Source organism: Girardinichthys multiradiatus, chromosome 5 (assembly GCF_021462225.1).
Source record: "Girardinichthys multiradiatus isolate DD_20200921_A chromosome 5, DD_fGirMul_XY1, whole genome shotgun sequence".
Lineage (NCBI taxonomy): Eukaryota > Metazoa > Chordata > Actinopteri > Cyprinodontiformes > Goodeidae > Girardinichthys > Girardinichthys multiradiatus.
The window spans coordinates 1091488-1113756 of record NC_061798.1 but is presented as its reverse complement, the minus strand read 5'-3'; the positions used below and the strand labels follow the sequence as shown (position 1 = coordinate 1113756).

The following is a 22269-nucleotide window of genomic DNA, read 5'->3' as shown; positions in this document are numbered from 1 at the left end:
AACATGTCCAGCTATTGATACGCAGCCAGTGTCTGAGTGCTGAATGCTCCTCGCTGTTGAAAAAAAAGAAGGAAAAGAAAAGGGATAACACATAAGGTCCCATGGTAACATCCTGTGTCAAGGGAAGCCTCTCGTTGGCCTGTACAGGAGTCCATTCAGTTCAGTACTAAATGCATATACTTACATTGGGTCCAAACTAGCTCACCTTCCATCCATCTGAACCCACAGTTTCTACCAATCATTGCTCATTAATCACTTTCTCTGCAGCTTCAACAGTCTTGCAACTCACATTTTGTCCACTCCAAAGTTTAGCATTGCGGGGAAGGCCAGTGTGTATCTAATATCTAGCTCGTGTAACTTGCACTTCACCGGTGTCAACGCTTTCCTCTTCTGCACCAGCTCTTTAGACATGTCCGGGAACAGAGATAGGTGATATTTTTCCCAGACAAATCCTAGCTTTTCCTTGGCAGCATTGATCGCCTTATCCTTCACAGATTGCCTCAGAAAAAAGATCAGCACTGGCCTTGGAGGCTAGTGTGTGCTCGGCATCGGAGCCAGCTGCCTGTGCACCCTTTATCTCTCAAACTTCCCACCAGTTTCAACACCGAGTCCCTCTGCGAGAATCTTTCGAACACAGTCAAGCAGTGTCCCAATAGTACCAAAGGTCTCCTTTAGGCCGCCCAACCTCACATTATTTCACCTGCTTTGATTTTCAGTTACTTGTCCTCGGCTCCACAGTTCCTCTGTCTGTTTATCTGTACTCTCCTTGTCGTTCAGCAGTTGCTCCGACGCCTCCTCCAGGTGTGCGATACGAGCGTGTTCAATCTTCCAGGACTTTCTGAAATCCACTATCACTTCTTTGGTCTTGCTGGTGTTCAGGATGAGGTTGTTTCTGGAGCCCCACTGAGTCAGATTGCGGATCTTCTGTCTGTAGTGGGTCTCGTCATTGTTAGATATGAGATCCACCACAGTGGTGTCGTCTGCAAACTTCACAACTATGTTTGTTTTGCAAATAGCAGAGCAGTTGGTGAAGAGGGCAGAGGTGAAAACACAACCCTGCGGTGTACCGGTGCTGACGATCAGTGGGGCAGATGTGAGTATCCCTTTCCTCACCACCCGGGGACCGTTGGTGCAGAACTCGCTCATCCAGGAGCAAAGTGATGCAGATAAATCGGTGTTGAAAGCTGAGCTGAAGTCCACAGGTCAGCGAGCTCTCTTTCTGCTGTGAAGTGCAGGATGTAGGGATGTAAATACCAACCAGAATGAACGAGAAGACCTCCCTCTGTGAATAAAAGAGTGTGCAGTTTATAGAAAATGACTAGGCGAGGATACCATGTCTTCTGTAACAGTGTGACATCAGTGCACCGGTTTTCATTTATATAAAAAGAGATCCCACTGCGAGAGTTCTGCGCTGTGGCCCGCATGAAGCATCTGGAAGCCCAGCTACAAAAGCACAGTGTCTGGGGTGTGTTCACCCGGACACTGCATATTCACAGTCAGGTTTTGGTGAAGCGTAGTGTGGCAGATAAGCAGAAGTCTGAGTTCTTTGTGCAGAGAAGGAGTAGTTTGTCTCTTTTGTTCACCAGAGAGCGGACAATGGTGGATGGATAGATGGGAGCGGAGCAAAGCATGCAGTCCTCTTTGGAGGAGTTTGATGAGCTTTCCTGCCCATTTACCTCGCCTGCATCTTTGGTAGATCCCACTGAGAGCTGGTGCGCTTCCAGCCAGGATCAGATTTGATGAAGATCGGGAAAAACTGCTCAGAGAGGACTCCCTGATGCTTAGGAGTTGCTCTCTTGTAAAAGTGGCTGCAGTATAGGATACAACACAAAAACACACTAAACACTAGCGATCAAAGTAACAAGGCAACCATCCGCAGCCACATCTAGATGATAGATTTAAAAAAATTGTTAGTCTTACTGGATACAATAAATACACAATTCCGTTAATATTCCTGGTTTTGGTAATATAAAAAAAAATCACTTCATTATTTCCAGTTTTAATGTAATGTTTGTCCGGTACAATTCAACAGAACATATCTGTTTGGGAGAAAAATTTCAAAAATTAGAAAGATGCATTAAAGTGGTTGTACAAGTGGGCACAGTAGTAGACTAATCTCCAAATATTTGCTAACTGGCAAACTTTAAGCTGAAGCCTTTTGTTAAGAGGTATTGGTCAGCTAAAGGGTATAAGACAAATTCCACAGTATTGTTTAAACATAAGGCACAGTGAAGACAGTCATCAGTTACTAGTGAAAATATCAGACCATGACATGACACAAAAACTGGATATTTCTCTTAAACGTCTGCTCCATATTTCCCGACTATATTAAGGTTGGAAGACAGAGGCCCCTTCTCTCAAAGAAAACATCTTGGCCTGGTTAAAGTGTCCTTAAGCCTTGTAGGAGAACGTCTAATGTTCTGAGAAACCCGACCAAGGACTTTTAGGCAACAACACCGAAATTTGTGTTTGACACAAAAATGGTGAATGGACTGAATTTATATAGCACTTTACTAGTCATATAGCAATCACTCAAAGCTGTTTACACTATAGCCACATTCAGCCAGTCGCCTTCACAAATACACACACCGATGCACAGATCCGAAGGCCTTCAATGCACATCGACAGGTGACAGGAGGAAGCAAAAATCAAACCCACAGCCTTCCCATTGCTCTCCCCACTGAGCCACAGTCACTCCTAAAAACAACATTACACATCCCAAAAGGGATATCGTTCCCATAGTGAAACACGTATTAGCAGCATCATCCTGTGGGGTTACATTTCATTAGGTGGGTTTTGTCAAGGTTGGGGAAATTAGTACCATTACAAATACTAGTCAGTTCAGACCCTAAAACCTTAAGGTGTTTGAAAAATAAAACCTCTCTTGATTTCCAGCTTTTTACCAAAGCATACACTTAAAACAACAAACGACTGGCTTCACCAGGAGAAATTCAAGTGACTCCACAACTAAATCTGACGGAACAAGAAAATCTGTGGGCTCTCCTGAAATGTTCTTACAAGCTGATCTATACCTGGGGAACTCCTATGAAGGAAGACTGGATGCTGGCATCAAGTCAGAAGTTTCCCTAACAAAGTTTGGACACTTTCCCCCCAACATTTCCCCCTAGCAAATGAGTTTGTTAGTTATATTATACAGGTTGTATGCCACATTAAGGAGGGAAAAAGTTCTGAAGTGATTTATTCTGTTCTCATTCTTTCCATAACAAACTGACATTTTAACAGGGTCGTGAACACTTTTTGAATCCACTCTCCAATAGCTTTTAATTACTTACATCTGCCCCACTGTTTGCCATATATCTTATCTTATATCTTCTGAGCCTGATGGATCTCAGTGCAAATGTTTTGACAGTACTGTTAGCAGAAATACCTGGCTCGAAGATCATAATTTTCTCTGTGCTTATTTAAACTCAGCCCCTATAAAAACACTTGTCACGTCATGGAGATTGTATCAGTTCATTTCTCCCTAAAGTTAATAAACAATAATGGAATGGATTTAGTGTACTTGGTGGCACTGGAATCTGGATTAAAAGATTAGAAAGTACTAAAGGCAATTATTTTAATTCCTATGGACTGCTGCTTATGTTAAATGTTATATTACTTTCTCTCTGTGCAATTCCTGTGTATATCCTGTTTGAACCAAAAGAGAATTATTGAAAAGAGCAGTTTATTTAGAATTCAACCTTTTTTGACACGTTATTAATAATCAAGTTCAAGAACAGAAGCAGATATCACGAGCTGGCAGAAATCAGAAAGTACATAGCAGTTTTATCACTAACCACAGATTCATTTGTTTTGGAGAGCATTGCAATGCTGGATTTCATCCACTAAGGAAATTACTTTACCTGTTTAGTCTGTCTGTTTGTCTCAAAAAGCCTTTACTTCTCTGGTCTTTTGAATAAATCATCAAAAGCATCTATTATCTTCCAATTCTTTGTGCTTATCCAGGGGACAACAAGGGGACAGCACTGTCCATTTGCAGGAGAGTGGGTATCATCACAGAGCAGGAGGAGGAGCAAGAGGTTGCGGGAGGCATTGGGGGGCTGACAGGTAGAGAGTTTGATGAGTTGCCCCCTCATCTACAACGGCAGGCATGCCAGACAGCACGGTGCTTTGCCCGTGTGGAGCCGGCCCACAAAAGTCGCATTGTGGAGTATCTGCAAAGCCTGAGTGACATCACTGCCATGGCAAGAGTGTTTTCTAATACTTGAACATATAAAATCAATATTTACACATAACACTCAGTATGCATACAATTGGTAACTCAATAACACAAATAGAAAAAAATTAGATATATGTTATTAAAATGCATACTGAAGCTTAGAAACATACCAGTGGAAACATACAAAAAGCTGGTCAGCAATTTTAAGAATGGTTTGATTGCACTAATGCAATACAAACTTCTTGTTTGAATGAAAATAAAGTTAAAATAGGGCTATAAATAATGTCTATTTAATGTTTCCCCTATTATCTAGAAGGATAATCATGATAATACTGTCTCCTCTACCACCATTACTATTGATGAAATGTATTAGATTATGTTTTTCTGTTGTAACTTAAATGAAAATGAGACACCACTCCATTAGTCACAATAGGAGCATGTTTTTTGGATGGTCTTCTCATTTTCCTGGCTGTTTGTTCCCTTTCAATGGCTCAGACAGGTGATGGTGTCAATGATGCTCCAGCACTGAAGAAGGCAGAGATTGGCATCGCTATGGGCAGTGGCACGGCCGTAGCCAAGTCAGCCTCGGAGATGATCCTAGCTGATGATAACTTCTCCACGATCATGGCTGCTGTTGAGGAAGGCAGAGCCATTTACAACAACATGAAACAGTTAATCAGATATCTCATATCGTCCAATATAGGAGAGGTGGTCTGGTTAGTCGAACAAATCACTCTGCTGATAAATCAAAGGTAAAAGCTTTTTTTATCTGGACTAAATTTCTTTCCTTTTTCCTATCTCATTTTTCTCCTCAGCATTTTCCTGACAGCTGCACTGGGCATGCCAGAAGCTCTGATCCCAGTTCAGCTGCTGTGGGTCAACCTGGTCACGGATGGTTTCCCAGCAACCGCTCTGGGCTTCAATCCTCCAGACTTAGACATCGTGTCTCGTCCTCCCCGCTCTCCCAAAGAGCCACTGATCTCCAGCTGGTTGTTCTGCCGCTACCTCATCATCGGATGTGAGTCATATCCCTGGAACATGGTGACACCATCGCCAACTCAGTCATGATTAGAAAAATTAGCAAATAAATGAATGTGTTGTTAATTCTTGGTTGAAACATGTCACCTGAGACACTGAACAACTGTTTCTTGCAGGTTATGTGGGAGCAGCCACTGTAGGAGCTGCTGCCTGGTGGTTCATGGCAGCCCATGATGGGCCAAAACTTTCCTTCTATTAGTTGGTAAACCTTCCAGTTTTTCCTGAAGAGTTCATTGTCATATGTGTTTGCTATCTGAACAGGTTTATAAGCAGCAGCCCTAGTGTAAGTAACATGTCATTAAATGTCAGGGAATAGTTATACAGGACATGGTAACTTTTAAATGGCTTAATTTCAGCACATGCTCAATTCCAACTCAAACCTGAAAGCAATATAGAAATATTTTCCATCCATCCATTTTCAATACCTGCTTCTAACGTACAGGGTTATGGGGGAGCTGGTACCTATCTCCAGCGTTCTATGGGCGAGAGTACACCCTGGACTGGTCACCATTCCATCACAGGGCAATGCAGAGACACACAAGACAACTAACCATGCACACACCCATTCATACCTAAGGGCAATTTAGAGAGACCAATTAACCTAACAGTAATTTTTTCAACTGAGGGAGTACCCTGAGAGAACCCACGCATGCACAAGAAGAACTTGCAAACTCCATGCAGAATGATCCCTGGCCTGGAGTCGAACCCAGGACCTTATTGCTGTGACAGTGCTACCAACTGTGCCACCGTGCAGCCCACGAAATATTTTCCTTTACTGCAAATGACATGGGGAATTATAGATTTCACTTTGAATCACTTTGTTGCAACGTACTCTGCTTCCGCCTCTCTGCCTGCCTCAGACGCTTTTCTCCTAAGCTCCTTGCTTGCTTGCATTCTTTTACTCCTAACTTTTTATCTCTTAGTCAAAATTACGGAAATATTGGACTAAAACAACTTCTTACCAGCGACTCCTGAGGATTATTATTCTTCTTTTTTTTTAAAGGATTTTGATGTTTTTATAATCGAACTCGAAAGAAGGACAAGTTGACGCCAGCTAATCAGCACAAAATGCCTCCCTTCACCACAGCGGACTTCGACAAACTTTTACAGAAATTGGCTGTTTTGGAGATGAAAATCCACCAACAAGAAGTGAATGTGGGGTGAATATGGGGTACAACGATGATTCAACTCTGCCTGTGATCCCAAACAGGGACAGCCAGCTCAACAACTCAGCCGGCAATCAGAACACTGAGAATAAACCTACCGGCAGACCCCCCTGGCATGTTTTAGGGGCATGCCCAAAAAAATCAAGGTGGACGACTCACTGGAAGATCTCAGCAATTAAATAAATTAGAATGGCCAGAATTACAGAGAAATGTCCCCTTGGGAAAAAGAGACTTCGACAGCGAGCTGCTGTCACAACAACTGATAGGAGTGAGACAACTGGAAATAATGGAATTCCACTCCAAAACAGATTTGCACCACTACAGAATGAAAACCAGGAAAATTATCCATCTTCTGAGAACAATAAAAGGTTTGAGAACAACCTTCATTCTAAACAGTCTTCTCCTAAATTGCCAGAGAAAAAGCGCCCCACCGGACCAAGAACCCTAATAGTGGGCAACACAGCTGTGGATGGGATTAAAAACTAATGCAACAAGAAAAACACAGAAGTTATGATTGGTACCAGTAACGTGGTCTCTGATATCTCAGAGAATATTCTTGCAATCACAGAAAAGCGCCCATCCCTAGAAAACCATATTATACACTGTGGAGCCATGGATGACGTGGCTAAGAAAAAATCAGAAAGACTGAAGGAGGATTTCACTCGTCTTCTGAATATTGTTGGAGGTCACTATGCAGCACCCCCAACAGGTACGCCAAGAAGGCAGGGTACTCCGCACTACCGCTCAGCCCTTAGGCTGAAACAACAGTCAGAGACCTGTCCCCAACCTGAGGGCGCAGGGTTGCGAACCTCTCATCCACTGGGGTAAACCCCAACACAAGACGGCTGAGCTGGGGGGAAACAAGCAAACCCACCCCGGCTCTCCGCCTCTCCCTGCAGGCCACTCCAGAGTAGAAGAGAGTCCCGCCCCTCTTGAGGAGATGGGTTCCAGAGCCCGCACTGTGGGTGGAGGTGAGCCCGACTATTTGTAGTCGATATCTCTCGACCTCACGCACAAGCTCAGGCTCCTTCCCCCCCAGCAAGGTGACATTCCACGTCCCTAGAACCAGCCTAAGCATCCGGAGATTGGGCCGCCAAGGTCTCCACCTTCATTCGCTGCCCAATCCTCTTTGCACCGGTCCCTCACATACATACTTGGACAGAATTGTTGGTACCCCTCGGTTGATGAAAGAAAAACCCACAAAGGTAACAGAAATAACTTGAATTTGACAAAAGTAATAATGAATAAAAATTCTATGAAAATGAACAAATGAAAGTCAGACATTGCTTTTCAAACATGCTTCAACAGAATTATTTTTAAAAATAAACTCATGAAACAGGCCTGGACAAAAATGATGGTACCCCTGAAAATAATGTGACCAAAGGAAAATATTAAATCAAGGTGTGTCCATTAATTAGGATCACATGTGTCTACATTCTTGTAATCAGTCAGTGAGCCTATGGTGGTACAGGTAGTCACTGTGCTGTTTAGTGACATGGTGTGTACCACACTCAGCATGGACCAGAGGAAGCGAATGAAAGAGTTGTCTCAGGAGATTAGAAAGAAAATTATAGACAAGCATGTTAAAGGTAAAGACCATCTTCAAGCAGCTTCATGTTCCTGTGACTACAGTTGCAGATATTATTCAGAAATTTAAGATCCATGGGACTGTAGCCAACTTCCCTAGACGTGGCCGCAGGAGAAAAATTGATGACAAAACAAAGAGACGGATAATACGAACGGTAACAAAAGAGCCCAAAAAAACTTCTAAAGAGATTAAAGGTGAACTTCAAGCTCAAGGAACATCAGTGTCAGATCGCACCATCCGACGTTGTTTGAGGCAAAGTGGACTTAATGGGAGACGACCTAGGACACCATTGTTGAAAACAAATCATAAAAAAGCCAGACTGGAATTTGCCGAACTACATGTTGACAAGCCACAAAGCTTCTGGGAGAATGTCCTATGGACAGATGAGACAAAAATTGAACTTTTTGGCAAGGCACATAGGCTCTATGTTCACAGACAGAGAAATTAAGCATATGGAGAAAGAACACTGTCTCTACTGTGAAACATGGACGAGGCTCTGTTATGTTCCAAGGCTGCTTTGCTGCATCTGGCACAGGGTGTCTTGAATCTGTGCAGGGTATAATGAAATCTCAAGACTATCAAGGGAATCCAGAGAGAAATGTGCTGCCCAGTGTCAGAAAGTTTGGTCTCAGTCACAGGTCATGGGGTCTTGCAACAGGATAATGACCCAAAACACACAGCTAAAAACACCCAAGAATGGCTAAGAGGAACACATTGGACTATTCTGAAGTGGCCTTCTATGAGCCCCGACCTAAATCTTATTGAGCATCTTTGGAAGGAGCTGAAACAGGCCGTCTGGAAAAGGCAACCTTCAAACCTGAGACAACTGAAGCAGTTTGCTCATGAGGAGTTGGCCAAAATACCTTCTGATAGGTGCAGAAGCCTCATTGACAATTATAGGAATCGTTTGATTGCAGTGATTGCCTCAAAACGTTGTGCAACAAAATGTTAAGTTAAGGGTACCATCATTTTTGTCCAGGCCTGTTTCATGAGTATATTCTGTTGAAGTATGTTTGAAAAGCAATATCTGAGTTTCATTTGTTCTTTTTCATAGAATTTTCATTTATTATTACCTTTGTCAGATTCAAGTTATTTCTGTGACCATTGTGGGTTTTTCTTTCATTAACCGAGGGGTACCAACAATTTTGTCCATGTGTGTATAGAGTAGAATGGCTCAGTGACTATCAAACTTTAATACAGAGTTGACAAAATCTTAGTTGTGGAATTACCATAGGATTGTACAAATGCAGTAATAATTGGGTTAATTTCCTCCCCCTCTAGCTTAATTTGTTTGTTGTAGTAGTCCCTCTTTTGCAGATACCTGTACAGGTCCTGGTTCCTCAGTTTGTGTCTTTCATTTTCTGATAATCATGTTCCCTTTTTTAATTGCAATGAATCATTTTTATCTTTAAACCTTTTTTATTGTAAAGTGAGTTTAAAATAGGCAGCATATTCCCATAGCATGTCATTTAAATACACAACCCAGAGCTGTTTCAGTGCTATGATGAGCTCTGAAACCTGACTGAAACTATTCAAACAGATCATTGCTGTGTAAATGCTCACACATTTGATTAGCAACTATTTTCTCAAGAATTTTAGATAAGAACGGAAGATTGGATATAGGTCTGTAATTTTTCGAGTTGTCTCGATTGAGCAAAGGTTTCTTAAGCAAAGGTTTAATGACAGCTACCTTAAAAGCTTGTGGTACATATCCATTTACTAAGGATACATTAATCATATCTAAAATGGGGCTGACAATCATAGGGAACACTTCCTTAAATAATTTGGTTGGGATTAAGTCTAACACACATGTTGAAGGTTTAGATGAAGCTAGTACAGGTCCTTCTAAAAAAATTAGCATATTGTGATAAAGTTCATTATTTTCCATAATGTCATGATGAAAATTTAACATTCATATATTTTAGATTCATTGCACACTAACTGAAATATTTCAGGTCTTTTACTGTCTTAATACAGATGATTTTGGCACACAGCTCATGAAAACCCAAAATTCCTATCTCACAAAATAAGCATATTATTAAAAGGGTCTCTAAACGAGCTATGAACCTAATCATCTGAATCAACGAGTTAACTCTAAACACCTGCAAAAGATTCCTGAGGCCTTTAAAACTCCCAGCCTGGTTTATCACTCAAAACCCCAATCATGGGTAAGACTGCCAACCTGACTGCTGTCCAGAAGGCCACTATTGACACCCTCAAGCAAGAGGGTAAGACACAGAAAGAAATTTCTGAACAAATAGGCTGTTCCCAGAGTGCTGTATCAAGGCACCTCAGTGGGAAGTCTGTGGGAAGGAAAAAGTGTGGCAGAAAACGCTGCACAACGAGAAGAGGTGACCGGACCCTGAGGAAGATTGTGGAGAAGGGCCGATTCCAGACCTTGGGGGACCTGCGGAAGCAGTGGACTGAGTCTGGAGTAGAAACATCCAGAGCCACCGTGCACAGGCGTGTGCAAGAAATGGGCTACAGGTGCCGCATTCCCCAGACCCGGGCTACAGAGAAGCAGCACTGGACTGTTGCTCAGTGGTCCAAAGTACTTTTTTCGGATGAAAGCAAATTCTGCATGTCATTCGGAAATCAAGGTGCCAGAGTCTGGAGGAAGACTGGGGAGAAGGAAATGCCAAAATGCCAGAAGTCCAGTGTCAAGTACCCACAGTCAGTGATGGTCTGGGGTGCCGTGTCAGCTGCTAGTGTCCACTGTGTTTTATCAAGGGCAGGGTCAATGCAGCTAGCTATCAGGAGATTTTAGAGCACTTCATGCTTCCATCTGCTGAAAAGCTTTATGGAGATGAAGATTTCGTTTTTCAGCACGACCTGGCACCTGCTCACAGTGCCAAAACCACTGGTAAATGGTTTACTGACCATGGTATCACTGTGCTCAATTGGCCTGCCAACTCTCCTGACCTGAACCCCATAGAGAATCTGTGGGATATTGTGAAGAGAACGTTGAGAGACTCAAGACCCAACACTCTGGATGAGCTAAAGGCCGCTATCGAAGCATCCTGGGCCTCCATAAGACCTCAGCAGTGCCACAGGTTGATTGCCTCCATGCCATGCCGCATTGAAGCAGTCATTTCTGCAAAAGGATTCCCGACCAAGTATTGAGTGCATAACTGTACATGATTATTTGAAGTTTACGTTGTCTGTATTAAAAACACTTTTCTTTTATTGGTCGGATGAAATATGCTAATTCTGTGAGATAGGAATTTTGGGTTTTCATGAGCTGTATGCCAAAATCATCCGTATTAAGACAATGAAAGACCTGAAATATTTCAGTTAGTGTGCAATGAATCTAAAATATATGAATGTTAAATTTTCATCATTACATTATAGAAAATAATGAACTTTATCACAATATGCTAATTTTTGGAGAAGGACATGTATTTTTGATAACTTAGGAAGCTCCACAGGATCAAAACAGTCCAAACACAGATCAGGTTCTACAGTTACTTCCAATGTTGTCTCACTTGTTGGGTATGAAGTAATCATCTTCGGGAGTATGTCAATGATTTTATTTTTAATAGAATCAATTTTATTTAAGAAGAATCCCATAGTGTCATGACTGCTGAGAGCTAATGGAATGGATGACTCAACAGAGCTATGACTCTGTGTAAGTTTAGCAACAGTACCAAAGAGAACCCTAGGATTATTCTTGTTCTCTTCTATTAATGATGAGAAATATGTGGTTCTAGCTTGGCGAAGTGTCTCTTAAGACAACAGAAGGCTATTTTTCCAGATTAAGTAGGAATCCTCTTGGTGTGTAGAGCGCCATTTTCTCTCCAAATTTCTAACATTGTGCTTTAAAGTACGCAGCTTAAACCAGGGAACCAGTCTCCTATGAATAATTACCCTCTTTTTCAAGAGGGCTGCATTGTCTAATGCACCACACAATGATGAAGTAACACTATGAACAAGAGAATACATTTGTGAAGGGGAAGACACAAAATTATTGGCCTCCACTGTGTTTTTCTGTGATAATGAGGAAATTAAAAGTGGAACAGGTTGTTACAGGATTGTCTGATAATGATCTACTATAATGAAATTTTCTTTCAGGTGTGGAGTACTCGGTTAAATTAAACTCAAGCGTTATTAAAATATGGTCAGACAGGACAGGGCTATGAGAAAATATAGTTATTTCTTTACACTCAATGCCATATGTCAGTACAAGGTCCAGAGAATGAAGACAAAGGTGGGTAGGGTTGTTAATGTTTTAAGCAAAGCCAATTGAGTCTAAGATAGCATTAAACGCTATATTTAGGCTATCAATTTCAGTGTCAACATGAATGTTAAATCCCCCACTATAATAACTTTATTTGTATTTAACACTAAATCAGATAAAAGGTCTGAAAACTGATCTAAAAATTAAGAGTAAGTGTATGGTACAAAACAACAAACAGAAGAGGTTTTAGTGCTTTGCAATTTGGATGAGGAAAACTAAGGATTAAATATTCAAAAGAGTTGTAGCTATTGATTGGTCTGGGACTAATCAATAATAGGCTATATTTAGGCTATCACTTTCAGTGTCAACATGAATGTTAAAATCCCCCACTATAATAACCTTATTCAATTCAATTCAGTTTTATTTATATAGCGCCAATTCACAACACATGTTGTCTCAAGGCACTTCACAACAGTCAGGTACATACATTCCAATTAATCCTAACAATTGAACAGTGCAGTCGGAGTTAGCTTTTTATTCAAATTGGATAAAAAGTTTTTCTATCTAAGGAAACCCAGCAGATTGCATCCAGTCAGTGACTTGCAGTATTCCCTCCTCCCGGATGAGCATGTAGAGACAGTGCACAGTTACTGGCGTTGACTTTGCAGCAATCCCTCATACTGAACATGCATGTAGCGACCGCGGAGAGGAAAAACTCCCTTTTAACAGGAAGAAACCTCCAGCAGAACCAGGCTCAGTGTGAGCGGCCATCTGCCACGACCGACTGGGGGTTTGAGAGAACATAGCAGAGACACAAAAAGAACACAGAAGCAGTGATCCTGGAGTACTTTCTATGGGAAGGAAAAGTAAATGTTAATGGATGTAGCTCCTTTAGTCGTTTCACCTAGGAAGAAAGAACAGATAAACTCTGAGCCAGTTTTCAAGGTTAGTCTGAAAGAGAGCACATACAGTTAGTTACAGTTAAGCTCAGTCATTCGCCATGTCTAGGAGAGAGAAAGGGTTAAACACTAAAAGACAGGGCTATGTGGATCATCTGTAGAAGGTTATCATTAAGTTGTTGCCAGCAGAAGCTCGGACAATTCCCCTCTCCAGAAAGGTGTCACAGGTAGACACAGAGCCAGGCCAGGTGTAGCTTCTAGGAAGAGAATAGAGAGAATAAAGTTAAAAGCTGAAATAACAGCAAATAATGCAAAATTGGAAAGTAGTGTGAGAATGTAGCGAAGAGGGTGAAAGTGGTCATTATGTCCTCCAGCAGCCTAAGCCTATAGCAGCATAACAACACAGATAGTTTCAGTTCAGATTATTTAGTTAAACTGCGCTTATTTACAACAATGTCGTCTCAAGGAACCCCACAAAGGGTCCCACTGATGGTCATTGTTATACTAAAAACCACAAGGATTGGGATACATCCCTCTGTCAGACTGATCACAACCATCGGAAAAGAGAAGGGGTCACACAGGTAGCAGAAATGGAGGGTGTGTTTGCACCTCAACCATAACTGAGCCGGTTTAGGCTAAACCTGACTCCCCCTTACTCCAACCAACAGGGAGGAAGGAAGGCTCCCTCCCTGATAAACCAAGCCACTCTAACTATAAGCTTTATCAAAAAGGAAAGTTTTAAGCCTAGCCTTAAAAGTAGACAGGGTGTCTGCTTCACGGACTAAAACTGGGAGCTGGCTCCACAGGAGAGGAGCTTGATAACTAAAGGATCTGCCTCCCATTCTGCTTCTAGAGACTCTAGGAACCACCAGTAAACCTGCAGTCTGAGAACAAAGTGCCCTGTTAGGAACCATCAGATCTCTGATGTATGATGGAGCTAGATCATTAAGGGCTTTATATGTGAGGAGGAGAATTTTAAATTCTATTCTAAATTTAACAGGGAGCCAATGAAGAGAAGCTAAAATAGGAGAAATATGATCTCTCTTTTTAATTTCCATCAGAACTCTTGCTGCAGCATTTTGAATCAGCTGAAGGCTTTTAACTGCATTTTGTGGACATCCTGATAGTAACAAATTACAATAGTCCAGCCTTGAAGGTCACAAATCAGACAGAGATCTTATGTTCAATAAGCCACATATAATTGTTTTATTTTTCTTTTTAGTCTGAGTTCTGTTTATTTTTATGAGTTCCTCCTTTTAGATTATTTTTTAATGTATTCAATTTTGGCCGTGGGCGAGACACTGTCACGACTAGATCTTAATCTATTAAAAATGACATGGACTGGAACCGATAACATCTGTGCTTCTGTGCGCTGCTGCATGTTCATGTTATTGATATTGGATCTAACAGAACACAAATAATCAGTATTGTGATAACTGCTATCTTTAACCGGTGTTTTAGGTGTTTCTGAGATTGCTTTGTTAAATTCAGTTCACACTGCACACACCCAAAAACTTGTAAGTTGCACAGTTCATTAAACGGTCACATCTTTTTTTTTTGGTTATGCAGTCTTTCAGAGAACCAGTCTCTGTTGAAAATGCCTCCGTCGTCAAACCCCTGGCTGGTGGGGGCCATCTGTCTTTCCATGGCTCTACACTTCCTCATTCTGTATGTTGACCCCCTGCCGGTAAGAATACATAAAGGCACTGACTGTGTGAGAAAGGTTGTCCCCTGACGTTTGGTTCTTATTTAGACTTCTGGTATTGAGAGCACAACGCCCACAGTACTAACATCCTTCATGTATGTTTGCATCGACAGGTGATTTTCCAGATCTGCCCTCTGTTGTGGACTCAGTGGGTGGTGGTTTTAAAGATGTCACTGCCTGTCATCTTGATGGATGAAGTTCTCAAGTTCTTGGCCCGCAGCTGATGCTGCCAATGTGTCACATAATCTCTCAGTTGAATGACAAATGCAACCGATTATGAATTTGTTTAATATTTAAATGCATTCTTTTGGGCTTATTTATAAACTTTCTGCCATTGTCCACTGACACATCGTGACATCATACGTGTCGTTTATGTTCCCTTTGTCGTTATTGGTTCTTGTTTGTGTGTATCACAAGTTGCACCATGAAATAAGTGTAAAGCTTGCTGTAAAAGGAGCAAACAATGATAAGAAGAGTAAGTGTCTTGAGAGGTTGTGAGCATGTGAAAACATCTGTAACTAACAGCTATGTTGGATGGAAGCTCTCTGAATGAAGCAGGGTGTTGAACCATAAATGTCTTTGGCTCAGGCTTCATTCTCCAGAGAGATTAATTTTGCTATTGTAATGCAATGTCTTTGTTTGTTTTGCACTCTTTCCAAGATTTTAGCTTAGCCCCTTTTAATTATTGCTCTAAACATAATTGCTATGGGTGTTCTTTTCAATATTTTCATTTTAATTTACAGAAAACTGATAAATATTTTTAGATTGTATTTGAAGCAAAGCAGAAAAAACATCTAGTTGTTTTTAGCAAGAAATATTTATTACTTTTCATTATTTATTTATATTAAACTGTATGACAAGAAAAAGTTGCTATTGTTTGTTTCAACAGTTTATTAGCTGATGGATGTTCTTTTGGCTGGAAAGGGGAAAAGCTAAATGTTTCAGACCCCTCTACTGACTTGTCTATTTTAAATAATGATGAAACGGAAGAACTTAAACATTTCCTTGTTGAGATCTTCCACCTGTTCTGCCCTAGCCATTGGATGAAACATGGACTTGAACTGTACATGAACAACGAGACTGGTAAAAACTCTGAATCCCTAAATGCACCCTAGGAACGGTTCCTTTAGCGGCTCCATGACATCACGGGGATTCCAGCTGTGGAATCCCTGTGATGTCATGGGGATTCCAGCTGGGGAGCCTGTTAGAGTTAGAAAGCACAGACAAGTGTAAAATAAGACACAAGTGAACCAAGTAAGTTTGACTTGCAAGATTGAGACAGTCCTCTGCCAGAACAGCGACTTCCTTCTCACAAAGGGAGAATCCTGCATCAGCCTTTTATTTACAACTCACATTCCTACAAGCAAAAAGCGAGAATTGGTTCAGCCAATTGTTACAGAGATTTCAACCTAAAAGTGTAGTCATTCCCATTTATGGTATAAGCTTGTCATGTCCAGGGAGTAATCCACTCCACACCGCATTCCTTAACCTTCCACAAACACTTTTTCACACTAAAAAAGCAATTATAGAAATCATCTTCACTATAGTAGAACTTCAGACATAAACATGATTTAAACTAAACAATGATAACTTATATACCGTATTTTTCCATCTAGCCACTAACAAAGAACTTCTCCCAGCCATGCCTTGTTCTCATTACCCCTGGCAGCCTAGCTGATCGCATCAGGCAGGCAGCGCACTAGAACCCGAGTGCCTTTGAAACACACTGCTCAGTAACACGTAACTCTTACCTTTGTGTGTAAATGCTGTCTTGCCTTGTGATTGCTTTGCGAGTCTGAGGGAGAAAAATCAATTTGCTAAGTCAATGCAGGATTTATATTTCTTGACTCTTAATGTCTTCAGTGCTCCCTGGAGGTTGATTAGGCTGGCTCGGTGTGCTATGGTTCTCCGATTGAGGGTCTTGAAGTTGATTACTGGCCTCCAACCTCCTCCTGCTGACTCTGGTTTCTTTACCGCTTGAATGGGACGGTTAGTGATAGGATTTAGCTCTTCTCTGATGATTCCTAGAGCACTTTATTCTTTTACTATTTTTACTATTTTATCAATTTCTTCAACGGCACCCGGGTTCAGGTGGATGCACTTTCCCAGCCAGGGAGAAGTCTCTTTCTTTCAGCTTCTGTTCAGTTACTTCTGGCACATTTACTGCTTTGTACCATTCTTGAGCCCTGATTCCACTCTGAGTTGATCCTACTTTTACTAACCTTGACTGTAGCTGGTTTAGCCTTTGAGATAGAGAGCGACACTCTCCCCATGGTTTGTTGAGTTCTTTCAAGTCTGTGACGGTGATGAGGTTGTATGGACCCTTCACCCAAATGATTCCTTGCCAAGTTCCATACGGCATCTCTTCTACGGTCCCGTTGGCAAATTGGACCATAAGGTATCCTGTCGTCTTTAGGCCTCTGCGAGTCATGGATATCTCAGCCCCACTGTCCACTAGATAGGGTTCTCCTTCCACCTTTGTGTAGATTTCGTCCCCCCTCCAGTAGGCATTTCCAGGGTGACTCGCGGCCGTGTCATCTTTTCTTCAGAGGACAGTTTGTCGTACTCTTCCGTAGGGAAAAAGGTGCTTTTCTTTTGTGGGCCTTGAGATGCTGGTGGTCCATAAAATCTTCTTTGAGGTTCTTCTCTTCTCTGAGGTGGCGGTCTGTTAGGGGGGTTGGCTGGAGCTTTCACACTGGCCTTAGTTGGTGGTTTGGCCCCTTGTCCTGTCTCTTTCTTCCTTCATAAAACTGTTGCTCCAGATCATAAATCACTGCTTGGTCCATCTGTGGAACTGTCGTACCCTGCATCGGCATTTTGGCTAAAGCGATCTATCCTCTCCTCCCTTTGGTTACTTCTTGGAGGGCCTTCACATATCGAACTGGTGAGATTGTTTGCTTAAGCACATGCCACATCGGTGCAAGGCGCTGACCTCCATCCATGCGCAGTCTTGTTCGTCTGATCTGGGAGTCTTCATCATCCATGTCTTCCAACACCAACCTCTCATGATGACTCTGAGCTGTTCTTTGTTTGTCTAAGGGATGTGCTGTTACATGGCTCAGCCACAATTTTTTAGCTTCGTCACTTTCAGTAGCATTGGTAATCATCCGCCACACATTTTTGATGTAATCTTCACTACTTTCTTCTGATCTTTTCTCTCTAAGGTCTTGATCTTTTTGTACTCACGAAAAACATCAGCTTCAGGGCTGGATGCTGTGGATTGCTCAGACATTTTCCCTATGGACTTGCTTGTGGAGCGCGGTGCTGACAGCAGTGGAGGTTCTTCCTCAGCCGACAGCTCATCGACATGTCGTTCGATCTCTTGTGCATACTTGTATGCTGCTTTCTTTCATCTTCTTAACATCACATCATGCACAACTCCAACATAAGCAGATCTGTACTTGGCATCATTAGAATGTTGGCCCATTCCCCAACTGTTGCTTTTACCCTGAGTTCGACTTTGTCTTCCAGGCGGTCAGCCCATACAGCCGGGATGTGGTAGTCTCTCCGTCCCGCTTCTGGTAGGTACGCTCGACGCCCATCATTCGCTTGAACCGGCCCCCATGTCAGGTCTCTGGACATTCTTTCTGAGACCTGGTAGATGTCAAACACTTCCACTGCTTTCTTTTCTCCTTTTCTCTGTCCTACTTTGAGTGGCTTGTGAGGGGTTGCCGGCTGCACTGGGATAGAAAACAGGCTTTCACTGTCGTCACACTCTGCCCCAGAGATCTCATGTTCTGATGGTTCTTCTTCCGAGCCACTGATTTCACTGTTTTCTCTTTCTGGGTTCAAGGGCTCCATTTTGAATGGACTCAGCAGCTCCTCTTTGGCTGGACTTTGTTTTATCTTCTTCTTTGCTTTTAAATCTTTTGTACCAGCTCTGTTTTCTCTAGATCTACCAAGCTGCAATTAGCTAGGCTACGTTCAACAGCCTGCACGGAGGTTGAAGGGGCAGCTCCGTCTTTCTTTGCTGATTTTGGGCCTTTCTCCAGGCGGGACGCCTGGTTGGTCTCACTCTTGGTCTCACACGTTTTTCATCAGGATGTGGTTTTATTTCGTTCCCTTGTTGGATTCTTGGTATCTCTAAGTGAGGGGGATCTTTCGGCTTCTTCTCATCCATCCTTTCTACTAACGCTCATGCTGGCTCAGGGAAGTGATTACTATTTTGGTCAGTGAGGCATCTGTCAGCAGATTCTTGACTACATGGTGTGCTGTTGCAACGGCTACTTTTTCTGCCGACTCCAATGGCAGGTCATGTGATCTCAGTCCGTCTAGGGATATTGTTACCCTTCTCAGGCCGTGGTTGATGGCAGCATTCAGTCCTTCTTCCAGGGCTATCCACATTGTCTCTCTGTAATCTTTCAAGTCTTCTCCCTTTTTGTAAGCGGCAATGGGAGAGTGGATGACAGCATAATAAGAGAGGTCGGCCTCACTAGTCAGATGCACTTTGTTTGCTTTGTTCTGGCTCGCTTGTCTTCTCAGGTCTCGAACTTCTTTTTTGTAATCTTCCCTTGCCTGGGGTCTTAACTTTTTCTAAATTTGGTATTGTGGGGTTTGTTAAGTTACCCATTCAATCCAGTCTCATTGGCAACCATCTTTACAATCGGGTCATATTTTTCGGATGGACTGTACAGTGAGATCAGCTTACCCGGTCCCCACTGTTCAAGGAACCCTATCCACCAGCGTAACCATCGACCGATGTCTTCCTTCTTCTGGACTGCCTTGGGGCATGGCATCACGACCAGCCTGAATCCATGCTTTATCTCTGAACAGTAGTATGTGTCACGCCTTTGGAGGTGGTTAGTTAGCTGACTCACCAGTGTTTCTTCTGGTTGCTCTTGGTTGAAACTGAGGAACATTTTCTTTACTGATGAATCCCATGTTGAATATCTATCCCCATCTAGCAGCACCTCAGTAGGGAAGCGGTGTAGCTCTAACTGTGTTGATGTCGGTTGTTCTGTTGACCGACAGTTCTGTTGCTCCGTCAGTTCCTGTGTTTCAATCTCTTCGTCCATCGCTATGTCTTTGTCGTCTCGAGTTGTCCATCTCCATAGCCTCTCGAGGTACCTTCAAGTAGGGATGGATTCAGACTATTTGGCTACTAGCTTTACTGTCTGGGTCTGGTCAGTCCACCCTCAATAAAGCCCTATCCTCACCTGCACGCTATGCAGTTACTGCGAGGGTTGTGACTGATGGCCCTATCAGTCACAGACAACCTTACTCCCTTTCAGGCTGTCGGTCCGGGGTGCTCAGGCAGAGACGTCCTTCTGCTGAGCATCCTTCTTCTGGGGCCCCTGTATCTCTATCAGGGTCCCGGTTCGGGCGCCACCTTTCGTTGTCCGATGAGCTAACCCCTCCCTCCTACTTCCCTATTTCTAAGGGGATTGCTCAATCCAGCTCTCCATCCAACGGGTCTGGACTTCCCTAAACCTGAAAGATCTTACTAAGCAGGTCTACTGAAAGTTCTGTTTAAGCTGGTGTCGGTAAATGACTCGCCTAGCCTCTGACAGCCTTCATACAAAAGTCTCACCCATCCTTTAACTGGAGGTCTGGACGACTGAGTAGCCCACAGCTCATTCACACTTCGACAGTCACTTCTGTTCACGGCTTCACTTTCGCTAATATTACAACTGGCTCTTGGTATATGGGCTAGGTTAAATTTAGTGGCTCGGCACGAGCCCCAAGGCGCTGTTTTAACAAACATAGAATAGAATATGAGAATATGCTTGTTTCACTCTCTATTGCTTCAACTGTGTATTTTAATATTCATTGCATGGATTACACAGAAAGATCTCACCTTATTTTGACAGACTACTAGGAAGAATCCTTGGATCCAAAGTTGACCACGATCTGATGTTAGTATATCTGTTGATTGAAGAACAACCAAATGTTAAGGTATGATCTGCTGTTCGTGTATCCAGCAAATCACTGGGGTAATTAAGACAAGCTATCTTAACTTGTCTGAGCTTCTTCAGAAAAGGAATCTGAGCCAGAGATTCCCCCAGAGGAGATAGTGTCTCTAATCATGTCACGTGAAGCAGCTTCCTTCTTCCACTGCCCTGAGAGAAGATGGCATAGGAGCTACATCGTACACATTTCTGCGTGGTGGTCCAGGGGACCAAAAGCTACCTCCTAGCTGCTACTGAGAGCAGTTTTCTTTATCCATCATGCAACTGAATGCCCTTCGGAACTTCTCTATTCCTGTTCATCAGAACGGCTCACACAAGAGGTTCTGTCTGGGCAGAGAAATTAGTTTAGGATGATACAATCTTCAAACAGTCCAGAAGGCCACTATTGACACCCTCAAGCAAGAGGGTAAGACACAGAAAGACATTTCTGAACGAATAGGCTGTTCCCAGAGTGCTGTATCAAGGCACCTCAGTGGGAAGTCTGTGGAAAGGAAAAAGTGTGGCAGAAAACACTGCACAACGAGAAGAGGTGACCGGACCCTGAGGAAGATTGTGGAGAAGGGCCGATTCCAGACCTTGGGGGACCTGCGGAAGCAGTGGACTGAGTCTGGAGTAGAAACATCCAGAGCCACCGTGCACAGGCGTGTGCAGGAAATGGGCTACAGGTGCCGCATTCCCCAGGTCAAGCCACTTTTGAAACAGAAACAGCGGCAGAAGCTTCTGACCTGGGCTACAGAGAAGCAGCACTGGACTGTTGCTCAGTGGTCCAAAGTACTTTTGTCGGATGAAAGCAAATTCTGCATGTCATTCGGAAATCAAGGTGCCAGAGTCTGGAGGAAGACTGGGGAGAAGGAAATGCCAAAATGCCAGAAGTCCAGTGTCAAGTACCCACAGTCAGTGATGGTCTGGGGTACCGTGTCAGCTGCTGGTGTTGGTCCACTGTGTTTTATATCAAGGGCAGGGTCATTGCAGCTAGCTATCAGGAGATTTTAGAGCACTTCATGTTTCCATTTGCTGAAAAGCTTTATGGAGATGAAGATTTCATTTTTCAGCACGACCTGGCACCTGCTCACAGTGCCAAAACCACTGGTAAATGGTTTACTGACCATGGTATCACTGTGCTCAATTGGCCTGCCAACTCTCCTGACCTGAACCCCATAGAGAATCTGTGGGATATTGTGAAGACTCAAGACCCAACACTCTGGATGAGCTAAAGGCCGCTATTGAAGCATCCTGGGCCTCCATAAGACCTCAGCAGTGCCACAGGCTGATTGCCTCCATGCCACGCCGCATTGAAGCAGTCATTTCTGCCAAAGGATTCCCGACCAAGTATTGAGCACATAACTGTACATGATTATTTGAAGGTTGACGTTTTTTGTATTAAAAACACTTTTCTTTTATTGGTCGGATGAAATATGCTAATTTTGTGAGATAGGAATTTTGGGTTTTCATGAGCTGTATGCCAAAATCATCCGTATTAAGACAATAAAAGACCTGAAATATTTTAGTTAGTGTGCAATGAATCTAAAATATATGAATGTTAAATTTTCATCATGACATTATGGAAAATAATGAACTTTATCACAATATGCTAATATTTTGAGAAG

The 22269-nt window shown here is 42.7% G+C and overlaps 1 pseudogene; it reads left to right on the top strand.

Annotated features, from left to right (window-relative positions):
- Positions 1-15529, top strand: part of LOC124868021 — a 53512-nt pseudogene extending 37983 nt beyond the window's left edge.
- Positions 15530-22269: the final 6740 nt, after the last annotated feature.